The sequence below is a fragment of the Pleurodeles waltl genome, chromosome 3_1 (genome assembly GCF_031143425.1).
Source record: "Pleurodeles waltl isolate 20211129_DDA chromosome 3_1, aPleWal1.hap1.20221129, whole genome shotgun sequence".
NCBI classification, from domain to species: Eukaryota; Metazoa; Chordata; class Amphibia; order Caudata; family Salamandridae; genus Pleurodeles; species Pleurodeles waltl.
In genome coordinates, this window is record NC_090440.1 from 619,580,913 (window position 1) to 619,597,896 (window position 16,984).

The 16,984-nt window shown below is 46.3% G+C and overlaps 1 long non-coding RNA gene across 1 annotated transcript in view; it reads right to left on the reverse strand.

Annotated features, from left to right (window-relative positions):
- Window positions 1-5,074: 5,074 nt before the first annotated feature.
- Window positions 5,075-16,984, reverse strand: part of LOC138284386 (uncharacterized) — a 50,003-nt gene continuing 38,093 nt past the window's right edge. The window contains exon 2 of the long non-coding RNA XR_011201389.1: window positions 5,075-9,547. This is a non-coding gene — a long non-coding RNA (uncharacterized lncRNA). The remainder of the gene's footprint in view (window positions 9,548-16,984) is intronic.

Sequence of the window (16,984 nt, forward strand, 5' to 3'; positions counted from 1 at the left end):
ATTAAACGATCAGCAGTGTTCTCCTTTGTCCGTCGTTTTGCCCCATCCATGATCTTGCTACAGGAGACCCACCTCCTGGGTACCAAGTGCCCCATGCTCATGAGAGGGGGCTACAACAGAGTTTATCATGCAGAATTCACTAGGGGCTCGAGAGGCACAGCTGTTTTGCTACATCGCTCCCTGCCCATGGTGATGACAGCCAACTGGTCTGATCCACAGGGCCGATACGTGGTGGTCACTGGACTTCTCGGGGGCAACCCATCAATATACTTAGGCCCATATTTATACTTTTATAGCGCCGCATTTGCGCCACTTTTTGGCGCACAAGCGGCGCAAACTTACAAAATCCAATTGGATTTTGTAAGTTTGCGCCGCTTTTGCGTTAAAAAGCGGCGCAAATGCGGCGCTAAAAAAGTATAAATATGGGCCTTAGTATCTATGCCCCCTCGGGCACGCAGGGACGGCTCCTTGCGCAGCTTAGAGACGTGGTGGCTGGACTCCCCCGGGCCTACCATAATAGGGGTAGATTTTAACTCTGTTCTTCATCCGGAGATAGATACTGCTGGACCCACGTCCTTGGGCTAGGTCGTTGGGGCGACTGGGCTGCGCAAATGGGTTGACAGCTTAGGTCTCTGTGACGTGTGGCGGACGTGGCACCCCCACCGACGGCAATACACTCACACATCCGCAGCACACCATAACCACGCCAGAATAGATCTCTTCCTCCTGCCGGCCCTTGATGTTCCCCGAGTTACGGGAGTAGAGATCCTTCATCAGGGGGTTTCAGATCACACGCCAATACTCCTTCGTTTCGACGATGTAGAAGCGGCCAGACGCCCGATGTGGCGGCTTAATGCCTGGTACTTGCAAGACACTGACTGCACCCAAGCTCTCGGGGAACACATTTCAGACTACTTTGCCTTTAATCTTGGGTCTGTATCATCCCCGGGTACGATTTTGGCGGCATACAAGGCCACTCTCAGGGGGCACGCTAAGCATCTCCTTCGGGTGCGGGAGCGTACATGTCTTCAGAAAGTGTCGGCCCTGGAGGCCAGAACTGTGCGCTTAGAGGGCCAGCTTAACGATACCACATCTCCATCGGCGGCGCGGCAATTAACACTAGTTAGGGAAGAGATCCGACACTCTACCATTGAGGCAGCTAAACACATGTGGCGTGCGTCCGTAGGCCGCGTATACGGGTGGGGGGACAAGAACGGCAAGCTCCTCCATTGGCTCGCCTCTGGACCAATGGCGGATAGAATTGTGCCGGAGGTCGTCGATGAGTCCGGCGCCATCTCCCGGACCCCATACGAGATAGCGCAGAGCTTCTCCACTTACTACAGGAAGCTCTATGAAGAGCGGCCTAGGCCCCAGGTTAAGAGAGAGGCCCCCTTGCTGGAGGAGGTGTCTTTTCCAGTGATATCGACAAAGGAAAAGCAAGACCTTGACGAGCCTCTGGGCCTGCAGGAGGTTGAGGAAGCCATTTTGGGGCTGGCTGCCGGGAGGACGCCGGGCCTCGACGGTTTCCAGGCGGAGCTCTACCAAAAGTTTTGTGATATCCTTACCTCCCACCTACTTACCATGTTCGAAGAGGCCGAAAGAAAGGGGTGTCTTCCCCCTCCGATTTGGATCTGGCCACTATAGTGGTGATCCCGAAGACCAGCCCCCCTCACAATGCTGTGCGGCTTACCGCCCCATCTTGCTGCTTAATACCAAACTGAAAATACTATCTATCATCCTTGCTACTAGGCTGAAAAAGGTGTTGCCCTCATTGATCCATCCGGATCAATGCAGCTTCATGCCGGCCAGGAGCACCAGACACTGTGTCAGACGACTACAAGTGGCCCTGGCCAACCGGAACCTGCTGACCTCTCACCTGGCACTTCTCCTCCTGGACTTCGAGAAGGCCTTTGATACAGTGGACTGGACCTACCTTCAGCAAGTGCTGTTAAAAGTCGGGCTCGGGCCACGATTTCGAGCACTAGTAAGACTCCTGTACTCCAATCCAATGGCCCGGGTGTAAGTGAACGGGGTGGTGTCCAACCGGTTCCCTATCCGTTGGGGCACACGCCAGAGATGTCCCCTATCACCGCTCCTGTTTGCCTTGGCGTTGGAGCTGCTGGCAAAGCTTATCAGGGAGAACCCCTTGGTTGAGGGCTGGTCATGGCCTACCGGAGGAGAGGATCGTATCGCCCTGTATGCGGACGGCGTGCTTCTGTTCCTAGCAAGCCCAGCTAGTAGTGGTCCTAGAGTGATGCACCTGCTGGAGCTGTTCGCAGAGGCTTCCGGCCTGATGCTTAACCCCAGTAAATCGCTCTTGATCCCACTTCACCCGGCCAGGGACTGCTACGACTGGCAGAGTACGTTTCCAATTCGACGTAACAGCTTCCGATACCTGGGCGTGCAGATTGCACTGTTGCCTGAACTGGCGTGGTCCCTCAATGTTGAACCCCTGACACGGAGGGTCAAGGAGGACCTCCAGAGATGGCGGTCTCTGCCTCTCAATGTCTTGGGCCGGATAGCGCTTTACAAAATGACGGTGCTCCCCGATACCTCTACCTGCTCCAGAACTACCCCTACCCTATCCCCAGGAAATGGTTAAAAGAAACGGAGACTGTGGCACGCCAGTTCCTATGGTGCAATTCCTGCCCCCGCGTGGCATTTTGCTTTTGCCAGGGAGACATGTACGAGGGTGGACTGGGTATGCCCAACCTCTATCATTATTACCTTGCGATGCAGCTATTGGTGATCAAAGACTGGCTGGCAGGTGGCTGGTCAGACCCAGCCTATCGGCTGGAACTATTGACACTCGGATTTCATAGTTTGATGGGGCTGCTATATGGCGACCCATTGCCACGCAAACTCCCGGAGGTGACGAGGGTGGTGCTGATCGGGTGGAGGGCGGCACAGACAGAGACGGAGTGGTAGCATCGTCTCACGCAGCAGACCCCGCTGTGGCCGGGAACATGGCTTAAGGATATCTCAGCACTCGAGGGGTTCCATAAATGGGACCTTATTGGCATTGGCATTGGCTCCACAGTGGAGAAGTGTGGCACAATCGTTAGAGAGGCAGACCCTGATGCAGAGATCTAGCCCGGGACCAGGGTTCAATTCCCGCTTCGGCGGTTCTTGGGCTCAATTTCCCTGGACAGGAGATTTCTCGCCTCAGTGCCTAATCTAATTCATGGCTCACTCTGCAACTCTGGGCAATAGCTTGCTTAATCTCCACAACGGCCCCTCCTGTGAGACTCCTTAGAATGGGCCTCAGGCTGACTGTCCGCACTGCGCAGGCCCGGACACAGACTTCTTTCATATGGTGTGGACCTGCCCACATATTGACCCATATTCATACATTTTTAGCGCCGCATTTGGGCCACTTTTTAACGCAAAGGCGGCGCAAACTTTCAAAATCCAATTGTATTTTGTAAGTTTGCGCCGCTTTTGCGTTAAAAAGCGGCGCAAATGCGGCGCTAAAAAAGTATAAATATGGGCCATTGTATCCTATTGGCGGGCAGTGACAGCCGAGATCGCTAGGGTTTTGCAGGAGGAGCTGGAAGTTGCCCCAGTACGCATCCTTTTGGGGGTCCTTGATGGAGTGGGTTCAAACAGAGCAGACCGGGCATTAGTCGGAACGGCCTGCTTGGTGGCCAAGAGGGACATTGCAGCAGGCTGGAAGTCAGAGACAGCTCCAGCGGTAGGAAGGTGGCGCAGGGGAGTGAACTGGTGCGCTCAGCAAGAACAGCTTGTGTATGAAGCAAGGGGCTGTCCCCATAAACATGACAAGGTGTGGGGGAAATGGATGGGGACCTGGGGAGGGGACGATACCGATATGGGGTAATGTACATTTGTCAAACGCGCTGTGTTGATTCCTTAAAAGTACATTCCGACCAAGAGACTTCGCTATGTTCTGTGCTATTGTCTGACATGATGCTTGGTTTATGCGGCTCCTCTACGACCTGTTGGGCTTTATGTTGTTGCTATATAAACTCATTAAAAAAACTCATTAAAAATGTTTATCAAAAAAAAATACAATAACTGGTGATAGAAATTGAAATGTTCTGGTATGTGTAGCAAACAAACCAAGGTATTACGAAGGCTGGAGAAGATAAACAGAAAAGAAGTGTTACAGTAATTCAGTAATTATAATCTTTACATCATCTTGTACAAACGAATCAGGGCATTTGCAGCCAAAGGCAGAATTTTCAGAACAGCAGCTCAAGATAGAATTCCAAATGTCATGAATATAGTGGATAACAAAACAAAATGCGTGAATTGAAATGTCAAAAAATATATTTGCAATGCAAATTAAAAAGTCATAGAAGGCAATTGTCACATTATGCGGGCAGGGAAAGATTCAGAGGGCATGCTCTTTGGGTGGAATTGATTAGTTAAGATCAGAGAGAATTGAGAAATGTTACTTGTGAATGATGGAGGCGGATATGTGAGGAGCATGTAACATGGAGAGGGCTAAGTGATGACTATGAATGAGTGAAGAGACTGAATAAAGGTATGTGTTGTTGCGTAAGAGGGCCGATGGATGAAAATGTGGGTTGGGGAGAGATTAGAAGCGTGCCTGAATAAGTGATGAGGTCGATAAATGAGAAGTAGATGTTTTGGGGAACCAAGTGAGACAGGGAAGTATTGTGTTATTATTATTTCATTATAAGTAGTTTATTTATTAAGTGCAACGTACACTCTAACGGAGTATGTTTGCGCAAGTGGGAACATTTTCTTTCCATATAGCCAACAGAGGTTGGAGGTGTAAAGCTAGTTGTTAGAAATACACGTTTTAATGATTTTCTGAATTTAAGAAGAGAAGACTCAAGTATGGCTCAGCGAGCCCTTGTGAAAATGAGGACAAGTGTGTTCAGCATTAAACCCCAGTACTTTCTGAACAGGGCAGTACCAATTAGTTCGCAGGAGCATTGCAAGGAATATGCATGGTTACCTTCACCAGCAAAAAGCTGCAAACAAAAACCTTGCCTGTGCGCAAGCGCGGTCCCCTCATGTTCCCAATAATTGTACACACAAAAATGAAGCCCAGCACACCGATCGTACAAGGTGCACATATATATAAGTATATTTATATTTTATTTCACACGGGATTGCCAAGAGTTACATGTGTCTTGGAGCTGGGTACAGGTGCACAGCATATGACATTGCCTTCGGGTTGTCCCCTGTACTTGCCAGGGAGAGGCTACCAATTGTTCATTAGTCCGCCTGCCTGAGTCACACAACGACACACCAAGTGAATGCGAGTGTCAGCTACAATCGAGGAAGCAGTGCGAGTGCGAGGGGACACGGCGCAGCCGTGGCACAGTGCTTCGGGTCACAATCATGGGACAAGCTAAGACTACTTTAGGTTTCAATCTAGTATATTCTATAGTCTAACTGCATTATTGCATTTATACGCTTGTTTCTTTAAAAGTCAAAGTAAAGAAGGTACTGTATTGGGGCATGGTGGGGGAGGTGGACAATCTCTGCTGTCTATTTAGGGAGTGATTTGCAGTTCATTCAAAGTGTCGGTAAAATTACATGTTTGCAGAGCTATGTGTGAGGAGTTGCTAGGGTGGTTTTCCTTGTCTTGGTGCTGTTTTCCCTTTCCACTCATTCCCACAGCTTCGCTTCCCACTGCCCTCTTCTGAGTCCTGCCATCACATCGGTTCTGGGAACTAGAAATACGGAGTCATTAAAAAGCCACCTTTCCTCATATGTGTGAATTGTACAGGCGCCACCGAGAATGCCTTACGGGACGGTGTAGGCAGCCAATGCTGTTGTATGTTTAAGCTTTGCTTGTCTTACAAGTGCCACTGGTTGTAGTGATGAGTTGCACAGCGAGAGTGCACAGCATAGTCAGAAAGTGTGCGAATACCACACCAAAGACTGTGACGAGGCCACTCAACCATGATGATAGCAACCATGTCTTATGATGGACCAAGCGCGTCGTCAGCCTCAACAAGCAGCAGGCAGTGTGGTACTAGCACAGGATCAGGTCAGCCTGCAGTGTCAGTGTCCCGTGCCTCCCTGCTTTCCATGTCTGTCGGGGGGCCTCTGTCCTGCTTCGGCATCTGCACAATGACAATGTGCCTCCCTGCCCGCGCCCCTCCATCTGCTGCCACACGTGGCTGGAAGGCTCGCCTGCCAAGCAGTGCTGCTCCGAGGATTTGGATTTTCGGCCACTTAAGCATTCCAGTGGATGCACTTTGTCAGTGCTCAGCTGGCGTTTTCAGTTTTTATTTTTAACATGAAACATACAACTAAAAATATGTTTCCCTATTGCTCAAAAGAGCTGCCCCAATGGGCGACGAAAGTGCAAAAAGAAATTCAACCTTTTTAGTAATGCACCCAGTCTTAACCGAAGAGAATGTACAATAGGGATCATTCCAGCAGGGAGTACGCTTGAGTTTTGTAGCAGGGCCACTGGGTAATGCAAAAAAAGGCAGAGTCCATTTTCTAAGTGAAAGCAAATGTTAGCTAAAGATCTGCTCGATGGGTAAGGAGGGTGACAGATAATCGAAAATGTATTCCCTGAATATGAAGTGAGAGTACAATGCTTTACTTGACGGTGCTGCAATAGCACTTAAAGCATTTTTTGTGAGACTGATATAAAATTACACAAAAATAAGTTTATCTTTTGTGATGAGATTAATAGCTCTTTTAAAATGGCAAAAATGTGTCAACACGTAAAATACAAGCTGCAACTCATCTGAAGAAACCCACTAGACAGAGCCATTACGATCACACTACTACTACTGATACTAATACTAATGATAAGTGTAATAATTACAATAATAATATACAAAGAGCCATCCATCTGCAGAACCCTGAAAGTTGGATGTTCAATCTCAACTCAAAAAATGTATCGGTATGTGCCTTTTTCTTGTGTATTCTTGAAATATCATTGTACTGAGCATCCACTTCCATGAATGCCTCGGATGCTGCCGCTACCAATATCCAACGTCAATCTTAAAACCAGATAGATATTCAACAGGAAGACCTACATCTCAGTTAACACATACTTAGCAAACCTCCTTTGCCAAATATCTTACTCCCACGACATTGGCCGTTACTCATCTCTCCATATCAAGAATCCCATCCTTACAGCTGTCGTCTGATTTCATTATCAAAATGAGAGCATCCCTGGAAAATGTTTGCCATTTCTCCATATTGTGTTACCCGCTGTTCGGATTATTAATCAAGTGTTGACTTTAACCCATTTACTTTCCGTTTGTTCCTGTCCAGACAACTATACTGATTGATAATCTTTCCACAACCGTGATACAGTGGTTAACTTTACACTTGTAAATAAACGCGAAAATGCAACAGGTGAGTCAAACTGAATTCCTGGTCTGCAGTCCTTATCTGGTGTGTAACCCTTTGATAGCCATAGAACAGTTTGGTGAAAATAGGTTCTTTTTGGAAAACTCAGCAGAGTAAGTAGCAGGTGATAGATTAAGTGGAAACTTCACACTTAAGAATTCCGCTGGCCTTGTCTAAAGGAAAATGTATATATTTGCAAGAGGACGACATCACTAAAAGGTTGGTATATATGGGTCAGAATAGGTCACAATTCCGGGGTACCTGGCATACAGCCGATTCTCCCCCATCCTTGCTGGCGCCTCACAAGCATCAGTCAGGACATCTGTATTTTGCAAAAGGCCTGTCCACCACTGAGTTTGAGCAGTCACTGAAGCTCATCCTTGCTGAAAACAAACACACGCTCAAAATAGCCCCTGCTCTTTCTAAGCATCACCTTTTGTGTACGGGTCATTTCACTATATGCTCTTTTTTATTGAAAAAAAGAAGTGCATGAAAGGTGAGAGGCAGATAAACATCCAGTTTGTCTGTTTTTCAAAATGAAGGAGATACCTGAGTGTAGCCAGACTTCAGGTAAATTGACCGGCAATGTTACGATCGGTGAAAAGTTTCCGGCCATGGCTTCCATGTAAGGGCAGACTAACTCATTCCAGCTGGCGTCACAAAACGTCTTGATAATCAGGCAACTCAAATGATAAGACCTCAGTGTAAATACCTCACTACAGAGTAGCAATGCCTGCCTTTCCTGATTACTTATTATTAGATTATGGGATAGAGGGGTTGTTGGTAACTAAATCCCTTTTTTACTCTTCCACCCTCATCCCCGAAATTAGATACAAATGTCTGTGTGTAATGTCTATAAGGATGGCTGCAATCGACAGAGTACGTGAGTATATTCTGGAGCAGGCAGGAAAGAGCAGCAGTTGAGCATGTAACAATAATGTTTTCTCAATGGTGTGTGTTTCATGATGTGTCAAAAATGGTCACATGTTCCTTTGTACCACGTACATTACCCCAATGACACATTACAGTTTCATAAATCAAGAAAGGTAGGGTACCTTCAATTGATTTAACACCACCAATCTATTTTACACATATGTATTGGTAGAGTTGGTAGATATGAAGGAAAGAGGGGCTTTTAAACTAAAGCGTGTGGGAAGGATGTGATTGTGACACAGATGTTCCTCTGGGGTATTGAAAGAGGGGGATTTACATGTCTGATGGAACAGGAAGTGTGTCATACTACAAGACACTGCAGCAAAGTCTGAAAGCATACCAACAACCATCCCTGATCCATGCTCTCAGACCATGGCCTTTAAGGGAAGCACACATGGAAGGCTAATTCTGGATCAGCTCCTCACGTTATGCCATGTTCATGACATCAGTGAGAAGACGTCATGGAATATTGTAGCCAAGAAGAGATTACTGGTAGCACATGAATACCCTCCTGTTGTAGAACTGGCAATGCTCTCTTAAAACTGGACATCTTAGAGTTATGTAGGCTTATATGACTATCTACTTATATTTGATGAGTATGTATCTGTTACATGCATTTGATATTTAAACAAACTGTACAGTAAATTATGTTTTTTTACTCTCCTCTCCTCAACTTCAGTTTCATTTTTTCCGAGCAAAGAACGCCACTCCCAGAATCACAGCAATTGCTGCCACTGCCACGCCTCCTGCAAGGAGCAGTGGTTTCATGTTCTCAAAGAAGCCACCAGTGGACTCTGCCTCACTACTGTTCCCTTTGCTGTCCAAGTCAGGGGAGGTGCTGGAAGACTCCTTGCTCCCAGTTTCCATCCCAGTAGCCTTTGCGGGGTTGCTATTTGTTCCAGTTGTGACTTCGCTGGCCGCCTGAGGCTTCTTTGCTGCAGGAACCGGGGCCTCCTTCGATGCACTTTCCTTCTTCTCAGCACCAGAAGCGGACGCTGTCCCAGCACCAGGTGCAGGTCCAGTGCTGACTTTTTCAGATTTTCCACTCTTGCTTCCAGTTGATCTTCCTTTGGACTCCATGATAAATGCAAATTAAAGAACTCTTTTCTCCTTCCCAAGGGAGAGATGGAACAGTGACAACTGTTGCAATCTGTCAAATAAGAGAGGGACTTCAGAACACCAGTAATATGAAGAAACTACTTAATTCTTCCGTGAAAGCTCTTGTAGTATTTCAGTCACCAAAATTTCCTTTATCAGTACGGCTCATTCCCTGACCCTCTTAATGAGATGAATCCTGCAAAACAGAACAAATTACAGCTTTACAATAATTTTAATGGGACAATTGTCCATAAAACATTCTTAAAAAAACGCAGTTATGTAATAAAACATTTTAACACCACAAGTGCACACAAATTAAAACACAACTTATCCTAAACCATTTGTAAGACAGTGCCTAGCAGAAAAAATGAATCGTGCAATTCTACTGCAACATCCATAAAACACATTTTAGACAGTAACTCCGTTGCATCCAACGGCAAATATGTCTGATATTTTAAAAATAGGGGTCTTAAAAACTTAATCAGGAAAAACGCAATCCATAATAATATGACACAAGCAACATTTCACATTTAGGGGACATCTACAGAAACCTTTTTCATCCCGTACATTATACCATTTAACACTTGAGAAAGTTGGGGTACACCCCAGTCTCACTTTTCAAACCTCATTGTGTAGCCTGAGGTCAGGAAAATAAGCCCATTAGGGAAAAACATTTTCCTGGCCAAGAGACTTTAGGCTGAAGCTCATGGAAGGTTTGTCCCTCAAGTAGGCCATTTCTAATGTAAAACTTACCTTTCCAGATGATTTTCTCAGAACTTGTTTGCTTGGAAAAGGCACCCATTTTCCAATTGTGTCCCATAAGAAATGCATACTTCTAAGACCTTTTATCCTAAACTAAACATCTCTTGGCCCACTTCCTTTCGCTAGCAAGAATTTCTTCTCAGCATAATTTGGAAAACAGAACAGCACCAAAAACTATTAAAAGAAGAGAAGATACTGCAGTCAAGCCTAATAAAGAAAATGTGGCTATCACAGTTATGTGTTTAATTGAATAATTACAGTCATTTAGAATCACCAGGGTAAATGCCCACTAAGGTGTATCTAAAAGGAGACATACAAATCTGTAGCCCAATTCCACAGGGAAGGTTGGAATTTGGGAACCTGCTCTCCTTTGGTAACAGCTGTTCTTATTTGCATTTAACTGGTGTAGCCTTCCAGAATTAACCAGAGCTCCACCTCCTCCCTCAGAGTTGCTGAGGACCACCTTCCTGCTCTCAGTTAAACCACCAGTGTACCGCTACACTAGTAACATCAAGGAGAGCTTCCTCCACCGGTTCAGTGATTACACGTACAGTTTGCATATGCAAAAGGACCGTTCAGCGCCCTAAAAACCTCACTTCGGGGCAATATATTTATGCAAGTCTGTAGATTGTCAAGCTTACATTCAAACGACTTTCAGCTTAAGTATCACGTTATCCTGGGGTTCGATGCAAAGGTGGCTCACGGCAAACCCATATTATGCCTTGTATGACCTCAATTGTTTCTTTTACTCAGTCCTTGAACATAAATATGTTAACTTTGGCTCTAGAGAGTCACCTCACTTAGTCCCATACATAGCCTACACTTTGGTATGTTACATTTTGATGTGTTGTCTTCTAATATACAGATTGGATGCTACTGCAGAGTACAAAGTAAGAAAACAGATTAATTTTAAGTAAGCAAATCCTGAAATTAAGTCAAGCACTCTTGAAACGAATAAATCTTTAGCATTTTTTGTACCATACGTGTCTCTCTCTCTCAAGGGCTCAGGAAGAGGAATTCGTTTTCTAGCGTTTACACTAGAATCAACAATGGTCCACTTATTTCAGAATTTTGGTACCACCAACTGAAATTTGGGGACCAATTTGAAGGCGCCATGTGTTCCTCATTTGTATCAGCGACATAATGTAAAATCATGATGCCCCACGATTACAACTCATGCAGGAGGAGTGGCTACCAACCAAAGAAGGCGGATGTACACATCTAAGCTCTGGGACATGCCCACATCATCCGTCATAATCCTTCACTTCAGCAGATTTTCTTGGCCCTTAGGGATCAACCTGTAGTTCAGTAACTAGGGGCCCCTCCAGGCGTGCAAGACCAGGCTGGGGGCTGCTGTGACTGTTTGCTGCTCTGAAGTTGGGTCATGGGATGACCCCACCTGTGAAGAGCCAGGGTGACTGCGGGCCTGCAATTTCTGCTCAGTGTTCTGGGGACCTGGAATGATCTGAACGGCCCCCAATAGGGCCGCACCTTTCTGGGCCTGTTGCAGCAAAAGTTACAGGGATCAGCATCCTGCTTCCAGCCTGGCCTGAGGCCCCTGTAATGTTTTCCCAGTGGCAGGTAGGTGGGACACAGCAGAGGTGGATGGGGCTTCTTTGGTAGTGCGGCAAGCCTGCAGTGTGCCTGGACTGGATTCCTACATTGTGGGTGGGCTGGATCAGGGCCCACGCAGGACCCTAACAGAGGCCTAGCCCTGCTGCGCCTGCTTGCCTCCCTTGCTCCTGAGCCATTCCCCGGCTGGACAAACATCGAGCCTGGAGACTTTGGGACTAATCTCTCACCATGCCTCTTCCTTGACTGGGAGTCATGAAGTATGAGGGCAGTGCAGTGATGCTTCTCCCCTCCTGTCTCCATCCCCTTCCTCGCCTCAGCCCTAGAACAATTAGATGATGGGGAACCTGCTCCCACATGATTTTTTGTAGCCCGCCCTCATGACTGGTTAGAGCACACTTTACTACTGGTGACTAGGGACAGCAAACCCAAGCCCTACGGGCCACACCTACTACCCTGAGTTGAGAACCGACAGCCCACCCAGCCCTATCCCAAGTGGTGCCCGCAGCAATGTTGAGCCCTCCCTCCTCCCCCACTCTCTTTAGCATGAACAGCCTCAACAATGGGCAAAGACAAACATTCTGCCCAGCCCACACAGGGTAAAATCGACATATACAACCCCACGCCCGCCTCTACTGCACCAGATACATCACATGACACACAGGTTGGGCATACCAGGGGGGCATTGCCTTGGTCCTTCAGGCTATAAAGGACTGTAGAGCTTCCTTGGAAGGGAAAATAGGGGAGATTATGTCAACCTCTACCTGCTCCGCCAAGACCTAACTAATGAGGTTGACAGGGTGTCCAAGACGAAGGGGCAACTATCTATGGCTCAACATTCCATTTGTACATTCCACACTACACTTTTGGAGCTGCAGAAATAAGTTCTCCTGCTGGAGGATGGAGCTGATGACACCAAAGGCTGCTCCAGGAGGAACCACACCTGGATTGTGGGCATACTGGAAGGTGCGGATGGGATCTCATACTATGTAATTTATTGCAGACTGGTTGAAGACATGACTACCAGCTGAGGCGCTGTCACCTTACTTCATCATTGAACGAGATGGGGAGACCGCCACCTGTGATCCCGCTCAGAGCAATGATTGTCCGAATCCTCTTCTATGCTGACCGTGACGTCATCCTGCACACCTGCTATGAACATGGAAATTGCACTGTAGCTCGGCCCCTATGATGGTCTAACAAAGACGCAGATCCTTCCTAGGAATCTAAAAAAAACTATGAGCAATGGAAATACAATACATGCTGCAATTCACAGAAAGACCAAAGGCTCTCTCCAAGGAGAAATCTCTCTGGCTTATTTACAAATCCCTTTACACCACCAATGTCTCTTTTTTTTTTAGGCACCGGTGGCGCAAAGCAGTCCCCTACAGTGTGGCACATTTACAAACTGGTGCAATGGGACCATTGCGCCAGTTTGTAAAGTCTTGTACCACATTATACCTGCGCCAGGTATAATGTATGCAAGGTAGGTGTTCCCCTGTTAAAAGCAACAAGATTTCACTGCATCGTTCTGCACCTTTACAGCATCAATTTTTGAATGCCTGCTCAGAGCAGGTGCTAAAGTGATGCTGGGCTTTTCCCTGTTGGGCCCTCCTTGCATTAATGGAGTAGCGTCATTTCTTTTACGCTAGCCCAGCAATGCGTCACTGTAGCGCCACAGATGTGTCACAGATAAGTTGGAAAATTCCCAATGTATGTAACTACCTCATGCGGTTAAGTTTTATGATCTGTTCCCTCCCATTTTTGTGTGGTTTCAGCTTATTGCTTAATCACAATGGGTTGATACGGACGTATAGTACTCTGGATCATTAGACCTCATTTGGTATGCCTTTCTTCTTTTTAGGTTTTCTAAAAAATTTCATTTTGAGAGTTGTATACTCTAGGCCAGTGATTCCCAACCTTTTGACTTCTGTGGACCCCACTTTATTATTTCTGGATCCCAGGGACCCCTACTGAATCATTACTGGAATCCGGGGACCCCCTGCAGAGTCATTATTGAAAGCTGGGGACCTAATTAGTTAATATTTTTTTGTTTTCTAAGAAGTCGCGGGCCTCCTGAAAAAGCTTTGTGGACACCTAGGTGTCCCCGGACCACAGGTTTGGAACCACTGCTCTAGACATTGAGTCAATCCAGTACAAAGGTAAATCTTTTTGGTTTAAGTGTGATAATAAAAATAACACATGTTTGCATTCACCTAAAACTTCACCTCACTAAGGGTTTTTGTCTTACATAGTAATATCTAATTATTTAACATGAGATGACGAACATCAGGAGGCGCAACTAGGGAGTGGTGGTCTATGTCATTCCCCATAACACATTATCACAAAGAACACTGATTCAAAAGGCCCTCAAACTTATCTCTTTAAACTTAATATTTCTCTAAAGCATTATGACTTGTCTAGCTATCACACTTGAGGGAACACCTCCCCCCCACCTCTATCCCATCCTACACCAGTCCACAGAAGCATGCTATCACAAGAGTTGGGGTGAACTAATGGAATTACCAGTTCTAACAATCAAGTATTACATCTTTACAGCCCTGAGAAAGCCCCGGCCTCACAGACACCCAAGGGGCGAAACACATATTAGCTGGAATACATGCACTAGGAATGTAACTCTGCAAATACAAAAAACAAGGATGCAATAGAAAACAAGCAATATTTAGGAAACAAGACTTGCTAAATTAAGAGGAGTGATGCAACTCTGACTCTCTGGTGAACTCAACACAATAAATACGAACTATGTGATAAATTTGAAGTAAAAACGTACTGCACAAAAAAAAAAAATATTGCACATGAATTTCTCGAAATCTCTGTAAAACCAAGAGGAGAATATTCCAATAAATACACATGATACAAGCAAGTGGTTTTGAGTTCATTCACTTCAGCCAATTGGAACAATTGACTTTAGGAAAATAGATATTCTCCTTGAATGCATCTGTGGAAACGTGTGCCATGGAGCTCTGTATCATAAATACAGCCCTACCATGGTGCCGTTAGGGGGGCGCCCTTTGTTCTTTGAGGCCCCTGAGGATGCCGATAGTTGGGTGGAGGAAGGCCTAAAGCTTGCTAACAGACAGCTTTTCTGGCCCCCATATGACTTAAGGGGAAAGGAGAGTTCCTCGGGGCAGCAGTCTTGCAGAAACAGGAGGAACAAGAGATGACATCAATCTGTTAATTCGCTTCCCCCCCAGCCGGACCCTGACGAGAGATGATTTGGCTGCTGAATTCTATTGCCATGACAAATGCAGGCTTCCCCACTGTCTAGCCTACCCCTCTTTATTTTATCCTTTGATTGCGGTTTTGGCCTTTTTAGGTTGTCTACATTGGGCAACACATACACAGATTCTTCATGGGTGGAAGTGTGGAGCCCCTGCACTTCAGGCAATCACCATTGCTAACCCAATTCAGGAAAGACCTTACAACCTGGCTCTTCGACTGAAGCTCAGAGGACAAACCTGCTTAGCGCCTTGAGACCCTTACGGGTGAGTAGTTGCCCTTTATAAACCCTGATTTGATTTTGATTTAGGGAGGGGCAAGAGGGAGTTGGTTTTGAGGGTTGGTTTGAGAGAGAGAAGTGAGATAAATGTTGTTTTGAGGGGACTGCCTGTTGCAACACCCTTGCCAGAGATATATTCCAATTGACTTTTGCTTACACACGATGCAGCCACATGGTCCACATACTCACACTAACTTATGCATCACCCTGACACAGTCAATGAAGGACAAGTCCTACCATATACTTACATGGTATGTTAATGGCCTCTATGATAATTTCAACTGAGGTGCAGTCCTTAACCATGTCAGGAAACTGGGCCCATAAGTTCTCCTCCTGCAGGAGACACGCCTAATGGTAATCACTGCAAATTTCTGGCCTGCCACAGATATACTTGGGTGTACCACATGGGTTACGCCAGGGGTGGGAGGGATGCCACTGTTCTCCTACGTAATTAATTCCCCCTAGTTTTGCCAAAAATCTCCCCAGACCCAGTGGGCTGTTTCATCACCCTCACAGAAACACTAGAGAGACAAACATGATCTATTTATTGTCAGTGTATTTATCACCCGCGATGAAGATTGACTCCTCGCTAACTGTCATGATGTCCCAGCTCACCTTATTGCCCACTGCCACCATTCTACTATAGGGGAGAAATACAAGCTGTGGTAAACCCAGCTCTTGACACCCTCGATGGTAGGTCATCGGTCAGAATGACCCCGCTTAAAGTGTGAATTGCTTCAATTTAGCTCTGCTACTTTTAGAGTAAATGGCACCAAGACACTAGACATTTTGACCCAGACATCTGACATTTTACGTTTTTTTATGTGAGCTAAGGGCTTGTCAGGAATGAGAGCAGTAGAATCCTCCCCGCAGCTCATCAGACCATTCTCCTGTGGAACTATGCCTTTAAGGGAAGAGGCCGACCAATCCGAGTGACTGGTGTCTCAATACCTGCCAGGTACAAGACGAACGTTTTGCTGATGACCTCTGGAAAACAATATCCCCATACTTTAACACTAATATTGGCTCAGTAATCTCTGCCACGACCATTTAGGAGGCCTTCAAGGTAGTGGCCCGTGGACACATTAAATACCTTATCACCTGCACTTGAAACAGAAATAACAGGCTTAGAATGCAGTATCAGTCTTAGGGGGGTACAGAGAATACCTTGGGGCAGCTGGCCACAGCAGTGCAGGACTTATGCCAACTTAGACAGAATAGAGCCAAGCACAATTGCCTAGCATCCCAACATCTTATTTACACGTGGGGGAGGGCAAAAAGGGACATCTCCTGTACTGGCTAGCAACCCAAGACCTGGGATCCAGAGTGATCCTGTGTGTGCTTTGTAGTGACGGTGAGATGACTACGCAGCCAATTCTGACATGGAGGCCTTCGCGAAATATTACTCCTACCTTTATGAGAGCCACACTCAACCACACCTAGTAAGCAGTATTTCCATATCTAATGATTTCCAGGTGAAGCAGTGGCCACAATCCCGAATGAGGAAATACAAAATGCCATTGTCTCCCTGAAATCCGGCAAGGCTCCAGGCCTGTACTGTTTCTCAGACGAATTTTTCAAGTGCTACTCCTCCCTGCTGCCCCCACATCTCCTTGCTCTCATCGAGAAGACAGCACAAAAGGTCCAAATAACAGAGGAAATATGAAGAGCGACTACCGTTGTCATTCATAAGAAGACTGGCCCTCTTACTGACCAATCTGGCTGATTACGATGGCAATGAAAATGCTAGCCAAAATTCTGTTCACAGATTACTACAGG